This window comes from Bidens hawaiensis, unplaced genomic scaffold (genome assembly GCF_021521415.1).
Source record: "Bidens hawaiensis isolate Kalapana, Puna unplaced genomic scaffold, B.hawaiensis_p1.1 tig00046183_1, whole genome shotgun sequence".
NCBI classification, from domain to species: domain Eukaryota; kingdom Viridiplantae; phylum Streptophyta; class Magnoliopsida; order Asterales; family Asteraceae; genus Bidens; species Bidens hawaiensis.
In genome coordinates this window covers 76,159-87,797 of record NW_027498238.1, presented here as the reverse complement: position 1 = coordinate 87,797, position 11,639 = coordinate 76,159, and positions in this window count along the sequence as shown.

The window sequence follows — 11,639 nt, the reverse complement described above, 5'->3', positions numbered from 1 at the left end:
ATCTTACCACCAGTCGCCCTGACATCATGTTTGATGTTTGTCAATGCGCCCGTTTTCAAGCTAATCCTAAACTCTCTCATCTAATTGTTGTTAAACGCATTTTTAGATATTTGAAAGGGCAACCAAGCTTGGTCTTTGGTATCCCAAGAACTCAGATTTTGATTTATATGCTTTTGCGTATAGCAATTTCGGTGGAGACGATATTGACAGGAAATCTACATTGGCTGGATGCCAGTTCTTGGGTGATCGACTCAGTTCATGGCAGTGCAAGAAACAACAAACGGTGTTCACGTCCACTGCCGAGGCTAAATATTCGCTGCATCAGCTTGCTGCTCACAGGTTATCTGGATGCAACATCAATTGCTGGATTACAGTTTGGAATTTCTTGACACCCCAATATTTTGTGATAATGATGCTGCTATTGCTATTGTTAATAATCATGTTCAGCATTCAAAAACGAAGCACATTGACATTAAAATTCATTTTATACGTGACTGTTACGACCGTAAATTGATTCTTCTTGAGCAAGTTCACACTAATAATAATGGGGCGGACTTATTTACAAAACCGGTCAGACCAGCCAGATTTAATGTGCTTGTGGGGTTTCTTCAGATGCTCCATTTCGATGATAGAGTCCTTTTGAGGTTAACTTTATACATATTTGTTTAAAAATTTGCACAGATTTAGGAGGAGAAAATTAAAGATTCAAAAAGAGTGTGTGTGTTTATTAAAAAAACAAATAAACAAACAAACAAACAAACAAACTTTAACACTCTCGTTTAAAATTATGTCGGCTGCTCAAGTTTAAAGGACATATACTTGTATATGTTTGGTCCTGTCAGCTACTCGTAGACATACAAGATAGTCATTCACTTTAAGACTGAAAGCGAATGGGGATATTGTGGTGTGTTTTATTTTAATTCCTTTGCAAAATTATGTCGTTACCCAAAGTTTGAGGGACATAAATGTCTATATATGTTTGGTCCTGTTATCCACTTGTGGATATACGGGATAGCCATTTACCTAAAAACTAAAAGTGACTGGGGCGACTGAGTTTAAAAATTGTCTTCTGTAACACAACTGGGAAATGATATGATTGTTCAGTTAAGAGCTCTTTAAAAGCTTTAAATATTTCAAATGAAAATTGATTCAACCTATGTAAAATAATAGAAAAATTGATTCTGTGTGTCTAACGTGTGAAGTTACTAGGCTTTAAAGCCTTTAGAACAGTCATTGATTTGTATGGTAGCTTTCCATGATGCGTAAAAGTTGAAGTGATATAAACTAAATATGCTAAACTTTCCGTAGAGAGTCATTTTGAAGAAATGTGCATGTCTCTAGATATATATCTCTGAATGATAGGCAGAAAAGTAATTACGTCATACACGAACCTGTTAGTGTCTTGATCTCCAAAAATATTATGTCTTTGTTTTGTTATAAAAATAATAATAATAATAATAATAATAATAATAATAATAATAATAATAATAATCTTATTATACACTATTGTGTTATTAAATTCGCTTTTTCAAAGCTTAAAGGGTCAAACTAGAACAACAAGGGTGGGGCATTCAAATAAGTTCTAAACACCCTGAATGAAATGCATGTAAGTCCAGATGGCTTGTAAGTCCAACGTTCAACCTTGAAGCTTAAATTTTTGTTTGTATAGAGAAAATCTTTTGTTCAAGCACTAGGGGTTGGAGTCAAATTGGGGTGATCTAGGGAAAACCAAATATGCTTTGAGAAGATATAGGAGGCATCACAGGTCCATGAGTGATGTCTATCTAAAATTTATGCCAAATTGAACCTAATTCGTATCACTGATGCAATAAAAAGCATGCTAAGCGCATTATACCTACTATCAACTTGTTTCTTTATGTCATAATAATGTTGAACACGAATCATTGTGAAAGTATCTTAATCAGTATGATTCCATGTTTGGATCTTTTTTTAAGAGGATGTGTGTTTATCGAATCTGAAATCTGATCCCAAAAATTTGTTAAATTACAAGAAGACCGAGTGATTAAATAGTGTTTTGTTTGTTTGTTTTTAGTCATTATTTTATTTTATTTTATTATTATTACCTCTTAATAACTCTTGTCGAAACTGATGCTATAAGGGATCGTTTTTATAACCATGGATCAAGCCCATGTTGTGTATAGAAGTGGTTTTCAGCCCATGTGGCCCACCAAGGGTGTGTTTTGGACTTGATGAACTGATCATTGGTTCATAAGCCGTTTTAGGCCTATCAGGGTTTTCGGCCCATATTCTAAAAGTTTTGAAATATAAAGGGATTAATTTGCATTATTGGTTTCATTTTTTAAACAAACTCATATCTGAAAAACCTCTCTAGCCGAAAACCCTTGGTATTCTTGTTCTTCAATTTTTTCAGTTCTCATAGTTCAAGTTAGTTTCGTGATCATCTTTTATTAACAGGTAATTGAATGAAAAGGGGAGCCTTTTTGGTCTATTGTGGATGGTGTATGGACAAAATTGGCAGTTTATTGTTACTCAAGGTATGTGTTTTGATTAGGATAGAGATTATGATGCTTATAAGTGTTTGAGATTGCAGGTTTCATCGTAAATGGTGGTTTTAACGTTAAGGAGAAGATTGCCCGGACTTCGAGGAGAAACCCAAAGGGTTTTCCTGTCAGAGATCTAAGTATCTAGAGTTCTCGGGACGTTTGACCGAAAACATGTGGTCAAACAGAGAACTCCTAAGTTCACTTGAAATTTCAAGGGTTCTCGGTTGACTTGTTGACCGAAAACATATTCTGACTGACCGATAACTCCTGTTCTCGGTGGTTTTGAACTTATTTGGACAGAAAACACAACTTAGGACTGAAAACTAACTTAAAATAGACATTGATTTACATTGAATGACCAATATTATTTAAAATATCATTCTTGGTCCCTGTTCATAAGTAAATTAAATATGTATCCTTATAATATAGAGTGATTGTTAAGATTAAGTGAACTAACTTAACTCGTTTGTTGCAGTCATGGTTGATCAAGTACCATTGAAGTTTGTAGATACTTATAATATAACCGGATGCCTATATGATCCACCCCTTGTACACAAAGAATTCATGTCCATGATTGTGGGGATCAACACATGCAGGATTTCTCACGCTATACGAGAAACTCATGTTATTTGCAAAAAGATGGTGATGGAGTTCTGGAACAACGCCTCCATCAATCAACGGGGAGTCGTGACAATTGACTCTAAGATTCAAAAAAAAGCTTGTCTTCATTTCAGAGGCCTTCATTCGTGAAGTTTTACTATTCGGAGATCAACCATACTATCCAACCTACCCCACAGATGTCATTTCTGAAGTTGCACTAAAGATAGGATATGAAGGATCTTACCCTCCAGCTATCAAGAAACTTTTTCATCCTTACTGGAGGTTCTTGATTCACGCGTTCTTCACGTGTGTCTCAGGACAAAAGGGGGTTCAAACGAGATCAGCCCCATTCAGATGTCGGTTGTGGTTGCTCTGATCATGGACTGGAATTACAATTACTCAAATTCGTGTTCGATGAGATGATGAGCAACCTCAAATGGAAGAAGAAGAATAAGAAGAAGAAGAAGAAGAAGAAGAAGAAGATTTTTATGATGTACCCGAGGTTTCTACAGATGATTTTTGACTCAAACTACCCTGATCTTGTCAAATCTGTAGAGATGCTCGATTTGAAAGCCATGGGTCCCAACACCTTTGGGTTGACGAAGCAATCAAGAAAGGGGTCGAAAGTTGTATACAAAGGCCTTAATGAACTGGTCAAGTTTGGAAGGTTTGTTGAGACTGAGGCTACTCCTACCAGTGCCTCGATTGCTGATGAGCATGTGACACTTGTTCAGAGGTTCATTTCTTCGTATGAAACCATTTCTGATGATGATGAGCCACAAAGTTCTCCATTTCAATACATGGATATAGAGCACCAAAAGCAAGAAATTGTACCTACTGCTGATCAACTAAAAAATTTTGAGAAATTTAAAGATCAGCTCCAGTCGACTGCATTAAAACCTCCTCAATCAGTCACTTCGACACAAGAGGATGATATTCCTGAAGAACCAGCCCCCGATCTTATTCCAAGAAAGCAAAGAAAGAAAGATCCAAGACCGGGTGTGCTGGTTACTAAAACTACACCAACAAGCCAATACCAAGAACATGAGTCGTAACCTACTGAGACTCATGTTCATACAAGTCCATCAACTGCTAAAACTCAGACTCATTTACAGAACTTTGATGATATTGCTCACGAGTTTGAGTTTGAGATTGATATTACGTCTGCTGTCGAGCCATCGGGATCGTCTAAACCAATTGGTCAATCAAGTTCCAACGGTGTTGATAAGATTGCTCACATTCTTGCAATCCAGTATCAATTTTTGCAGGATAAAGGCAAAGGAATCACTCTGGATAATGAACCCATTGATGTAGAGACCTTACAACGACGAGTCTTTGAACTTGAGCAAGACTCGGTTGTGAAGGATGTACAAATACAAGAACTTGAAACTAGCAACTCTGATAAAGATTTGAAGATCAATGAGCTTCAAGCTAACATGGGTGGCCTCACTGAATTATACCTGGATCTCCAGCAAAAGCTTATTCTTAAGTTTGTAGATGAATTTAAAAGCGGTGAGGACGTTGCTGCAAAGACTACTGCTGGCAATCAAGGTGATAGCTCTAGTGCGCGTCCTGCTTCAAACATTGACGCTTCTGAGACACTAGAACAATATCTTTCTGCCCCTACAAGAACAGCTGAACAATCTGAAAGGCTTAAAAAGAGGATCCTCATTATGAAGAATTCGAATCAGAATGTGGAATCTTCCGATCACCCAGATAAGTTTATTCTTGAACTTCAAAAGGGTTATTCAACAAATATGGTGATCGATCTGGGGTCGTGTCTTGGGATTTTGATATTGACAAAGCTATGTGGTGGGTGAAAAGAAGGTCTGGGAATACAGAATACTACAAGAAAATGAAAGACTTTGGATCTTGGACGAAGGTTGATCTCAGTGACCTTGTTAATGCTCCCTTTCACAACCCTAATAATGACAAGAAGGCTATAGATTTCTGGAACTTTTTGAGGAATGAAGTTGATCGAGGATTCCCGAATATGACTACCGCTAAGTCATTTTTAAAGAAAGCCAAAGGGGTCCGAGATCCAAAGACAGGGAAGACAATGGTCAATGTTATGTGGCCGGAAACCAAGAAGGCATGTCATATTCCTCTATCTACCAAAATTCCAGAAGGTGCCTTAGTTGAGATGAAGTTCTGGACGTATGATGGTGAGACAGCTACAGTTGTTATCCGTCTACGAAAATTGCAATTTCTATTCGTTGATCCAAGTGATTTACTGAAGTTCGGAGAAAAGGATGTTAAAACTCTTAGCAAATTTCATATCATGGCTCAGCCGTTGTACGAGCCAGCAGCTAAAGAGTATACAAGCATGGTTGGGTCAATTATCCGAGCGGATTTATGGGCTGGTGCTTACAAGGAGGCGGATGAGAATATTCTGGAACATGATTGAAGATGAAGATACAAACCATGGGGGAGATTGTTGGGCTAGTATTAGTTTGGTTTGTACTTCGTTTTGGGCTTATATGTAAAACGAGATCTCTTGGATCTCGGTGGGCTTTTGGTTTGTGTTAGGCTAGGGTGTAGTGCCTTTATATACATTGTATCTAGGTAATTGTATGGTTGGCCATTCATAACCTTGGGTGAACGAGATCTTGTGTAACTTTGTGCTTAAGAACCAGACATAATAATACGTGTGTTTTGAAGCATCTTGTTCGTGTTCTTTGCGTGTTTAACTTTTTGCTTAACAACGAGATTATTTGGTATCACATTGAAATATCAGTTTAACAACTTACAAAGGACTTTAACCTTATCAACCTACTCTTAGACACTATCTGAGCCTCAAACTCAGATAGCCAATCCATTCCCAAAACCACATCGAATCCTCCTAAGGTCATAACATATAGAGTAGCAGGAAACTCACGCCATGTAACTCTATCTTACAATCCTTAACCATTCCCATTATCCTAACTGAGGTCTCATTAGCGGTTTCTACTATAAAATTTTCATGCACACGACAACATTTCATTTTTGCTAACTTACTAAATGTCGTAGCTACAAAACTTCTATTTGCACCTGAATCAATCAATGCAGAAGCGGAAATACCGTTTACTAGAAACGTACCTATCACAACATCTGGAATATGCTTGGCCTGCTCCTGAGTCAGCATGTAGGCTCTGGTCCTTGGCCTAGACTGGTCAGCATACTTCTTCTCATTTTCCCCAGCTTAACCACCCGTGCAAGCCTTTGCTAGGTTACCGACGTGTCCGCACCTATAACATGTGGGCTTAGCATGGCAATCATGAGCGAAATGTCCCCTCTTTCCACATTTGTAACAGGCATTTGACCCTATCCTGCATTCTCCACCATGGGATTTTCCACACTTGTGACACACATCAGAACCAGTGCCCCACTTGCACTCACCACCGTGCCACTTACCACATGACGTACACAACCTCTTCTCCCACACCTTCTGCTTCTTATCCCTAGGTTTCCACAACTGAGTACCAGGTCGTTTGACAGGAGCGACCAATTTCTTATTTTTCTTCTATTCCACCACCACATCGTCCACAGCCAGGTCGTCGTAAACCATCTCTGCGAGTTCAACAGCAGAATCAAAATAGCAGGTTTACTAGCCTTGACTAATGTGCGAACATATGGTGGTAGCCATCTGCTGTAACAGTTAATTCTCTTGGCTTCAGTGTTCACCATGTCAGGTACCAACCTTGACATGTGGTTGAATTCAGTAGTGTATTCGCGGTGGGTCATCTTTCCCGCCTTCAGATTTAGAAACTTCATCTCAGCCCTCTCAACCCCAGGATCAGCACAAAATCGCTTCATCACCAATTCCTTCAGGTCATCCCACCTCATAGCCTTAATCTCTTCCTGGGTCTTTCTCTGTTCCATAGTTTCCCACCAAAACATAGCCTCATCATCAAACGACTGGGTAGCATAACCCAACGCTTGATCGGGATGACACTCGCTAATTCGGATAACCTTGTCCATCGTGGTTATCCACTGGAGAGTAGCGATTGCATCGCCCAAACCGGTCAGCTTCGGTGGGTCGTAACCTTTGAACGACGTGTAGTTACACCTACCTCGGCTCCTTCTTCCCTCACCGATTTTCACAGACCTAACCTCACTCGAGTCATTTTTCTTATTCTCATCAACCTTCTTACCACCCTCCCCTAACCTCTTAGGAGTTCTTGCATGGCTTTCAGCAGACTTACTAGGATGCAGATTCTTCACTGCAGCCGCCACGGCTTGAGAAATGGCGGCTTGAACAGCATGTTCAAGTTGATACCCTTCATTGTTTCTCTAATCTCGCACAGTTGCACTCCCTTCTTCTCTCATGTTAGTAACTGGTTCTTCAGAAGGTTCCCGGACAATACGTGGCTTACCACGACGTCCAGTACTACCTCCTTGACCAACAACCTTCCTTGCTCCAGCCATTCGTATTCTATAAGAAAACGCAAACGTCATCACTCAAGGAACTGTTTAGTAAAAGGAGAGTAAGGCTAACAGGCAATAACAATGGCCAGCTGTGATTAGCTAATCACGTTACTTTTTGTTTCCTATACACTTCCCTTTGTAAGTCCACTTGTGCTAGTTCTACTTTATACATTTAGACAATCAAACAATTCATATAAATCATATACTCATATCTCTAGCAATTAAACTAACTTTCTTACACATTCTTACATTACACGTGAAATTAATCATGTACCTTGCGTTGACTTAGGTTGCTTGAGTGACACATGGCTTTCTTGAATGGGCATCTTCTTTCTTTTCTTATCTAAGTCTCATTCTTTGTTTGAGTCTAAGCATGTCGGATGCTTATTTCTCTCGAACTTATGCTCTGATACCAACCTGTAAGGCACCGGTCCCAATGTCCTACTTTGATGTTTGATTTACTCAAACACAGTTCTAATTATTAGAGTAAATAAAAACTTTTCGCGGAATATAATAAGTCAACCATATATTACATAACCTTTCAAATATTATCTTAAAATCATTCAAATTTGGCTTTCAAAATAGAAACATAATCAAATATGACAACATAACATTCTTCTCAAGATTTCAGCCTCTCTAGTCTAATGTCATGTGTTTTCATTCAAGCGAGTTGTCTTAGCCTATTCACCTGCGTGCATACTAAAAGTCAAATAAGCTGAGTGGGTTCTAGTTAATCAGGCAACATACAATACGATCACATACTTACACACACACACACACATATATATCCATAAATACATATTTCATGCTTGCATACATACATACTTTCATTTTTTCTTTCATACTTTCATTCTTACATAATTATTTATGTGCTTTAGAGAGCATTTCGCCCCCATAACCTTCGTAGATATTATTAGGGTCTGTTCCCTACGTCCGCAGATATTATTAGAGTTTGTTGCCTACATTCGCAAATATAATTAGGATATGTTCCCTACATTCGTAGATATTATCAGGGTTTGTTCCCTACATTCGCATATATTATTAGGGTATGTCCCCTTCTTACTTGTGCAACCATACATTCATACTAATATATAAATTCATCCTTACACTTGTCCTTTCACATACGTATAACATTCATAAGGCATACACTTACCACTTAAGGTAAGTGGATTAACTATCACATAGAGTATACACATAGCCCCGAAAACATAACAAGGAAATGGGGCTAGAAACTCACATGGGTCATACCCAATAACAAGCTATAAAAACACCCACGATATTTATTTTAAGATATGATCTAACAAATAAATATCAACACTTACGATAATTAGAAAATGGGTTTCTAAATATTTGCACTTGTTTAATAAATAAATTATATGGATAATTTATATTTTGAGAGAAAATATTTTATAATGTTATTTAAGTTGGTTAATAACAGGATGCATGTTACTTACAATATGTTATGTTACATTTTATATTATGTAACAGATATATAACACAAGTAATAAATTAGAAAGGTTTTGAATATTTTGGAGGGAATATCTTTCTCTCTCTTCTATTTATTAAATGACTCTTTCAATAACATGCATGAGATTTGGTTGGCCAAGAAAAGAGTTCATTGGTTGCATCTTTTTCTCCCTCTCTCACACAACACAATTTTGCAAGTAAACTCCTTCTTCCTTCTTCATCAATTTCGGCCAAGTTAAGGAAGAACAACAAGGAGTTTCAAGTGTGTAAATCCTAGAAAATCAAGGGTGTTTTGTTATTGGCTTGTGGGTATACAAGCTTAAGGGTCTTCTACTTTGAAGACTAGCCATTCAATCTTCATCTCCTTCATATTTCTTAGCATCTTGAAGTTAGTATGCTAAAACACCCTATGGTTGTTTTGATAGCATGTATTATCGTATATGGATCCGGGCATTGGGTTTTATATATTAAATGGGTTTTATATTTATCTAATTAACAAGATTTAAAACTTTGATATCCGCTGCGTTTTTCATATAAATGGGTTTATATGACTTTGATAATCTTGTTAAAACCCAACAATGGCATCAAGAGCCGCTTATGTGGATACATGCTTCAATAGATCTAAAACTTTTCGGGTTTTATGGTGTGGTTCACCATTTGGCCGAAAGTTTTTTGGCTTTTGGTTACCCTTGGTTCTTCAAAATTATACTTTAAATGCATGTGGTAATCTTGAAGAATTAAGTCATATGGATGATTAATTATTTTGTTTGGATAAAAACCCGAAACTTTCGGTTTGGTTAGCCTTGGCCGAAAGTTTTATGGGCAAGAGGGGAACCATTTTGGTCTTCTAAGACCTTGCATATTTGGATGTTCATAACCTAGCCATGACCTTTTGGATGTGTGTTTGTGTTGTGATTTATTTGGTTTATTCAATTTAGTTGTAATATTCTTTTATTTGGGTTTGTAATCTATTTATTCATTGTTTGTAGTAATAAGTAGATTAGTTGTAATTCTTTTACTAGAGAAAAATTTATTAGGATATATTTTTTTTTGTAAAAGAAGATGCAACAATGTTAAGGTTTTGGTTTTGGGCCTTAATGGACCTCAAAGTCCAAGATGGGATTTAAGCCCAATGGCCAAAACTCAAACATGGAGGCCCAAGAAAGCTAGGAGCTGAAGTTGGAGCCTAAATTGAAGCTCAAATAAAGTGGAAGAATCACAACACAAGGTGAACACTTGAAGCATATGGATGCGGGGTCAAGTGGGAGTTCATCGACTCATGCCTTGTCTCATTCTCGTCCCTTAGGAGAGACCTTTTGGCACACTTGTTTCGGTCAACAAGTGTTGTCATTTTAGGTGGATATGGTTATGGACTTGTGGTTGATTTATTTATGCTTGTTTGGTTGATTTATGTTTTGTTTTGCTTATGGATTGTTAACAATTAAATCAACAACTTGCATAAAATTGGTTCCTTAGAAATCATTAGGTAATAAAATTGGTTTATTAAAGGTTAATGATTTCACAATAAAATGGGTTTTATTATATGGAACTTTGAAAATTGGTTTTCAAACAAAGTACCATACATTTTAATGCATGCAAATGCAAGGTACAAAATAGTTTTCCAATCTAGAATTTAGAAAACTTAAATCCCTTTTGAAACAAGTTTAACACCATCCTTTTATACAACACTCGAATCACTTGGGAACTCGCTGTGGGATAAAGGTCACCTAACCACATTGGAGAAAACTTGTGAGTTTGAGGTAGGTTTGCCATATTTGTGGGATAAAGGTCACCTAACCACTTGTATGTGTAAATTAACATGTGTGTGTAAGTAGGACGACTTGATTTGGAAACCATGTGAATAGGGTCACCGAAGCATGCAGTACAAAGGTGTTGATAGGATTAAACATTCCAACTAAACATAAGATGTTTAACCGATCCCATAAAACTAGAAGTTGCAAAGGGCTGCAATCGTCAAACGTTGACTACCTTGTCAATTGAATAGTAGGATAAAGGTCACCTAACTACTATGTGAATGTAACGTTGGGTTCTTGATTTTAATCATTAATTGTCTTGGAGACATAAAGGGTATTAACGATTAAAATTGATTAATGATATCGAAAATACTAAAATTGAGCTTTGTTAAATTATGTAGATGGCCGCAATCAATAATCCACCTAACGCAATTATCCCACCCGTGCATAACCTATCACTAAGTGCTATACTTGATAAAGACCGTCTTAACTAGAACAATTTTATGGATTGGTATCGAAACTTGAGAATTGTTCTCAAGCAAGAAAAGAAATCTTATATATTCCCGATCCTACTCCCGATGAACCAAACATTGACGATGTTGATGTCTATAACAATTGGTTGAAATACACCGAAGATTCGGTGCAAGTTTCTTGTCTCATGTTGGGAACTATGATTCCCGAAATTCAAAAGGATTTTGAAAATCATGGGGCGTATGACATGATCACCCAACTTGAGGAAATGTTCCTTACTCAAGCTAGGGTGGAACGCTTCGAAACGGTTCGAGCGCTTCATGCATGTCATATGGAAGAAACTCAATCTGTTTCATCTTATGTGCTTAAGATGAAAAGCCACATTGATCTACTTGAACGGCTAAATTGTCGCGTC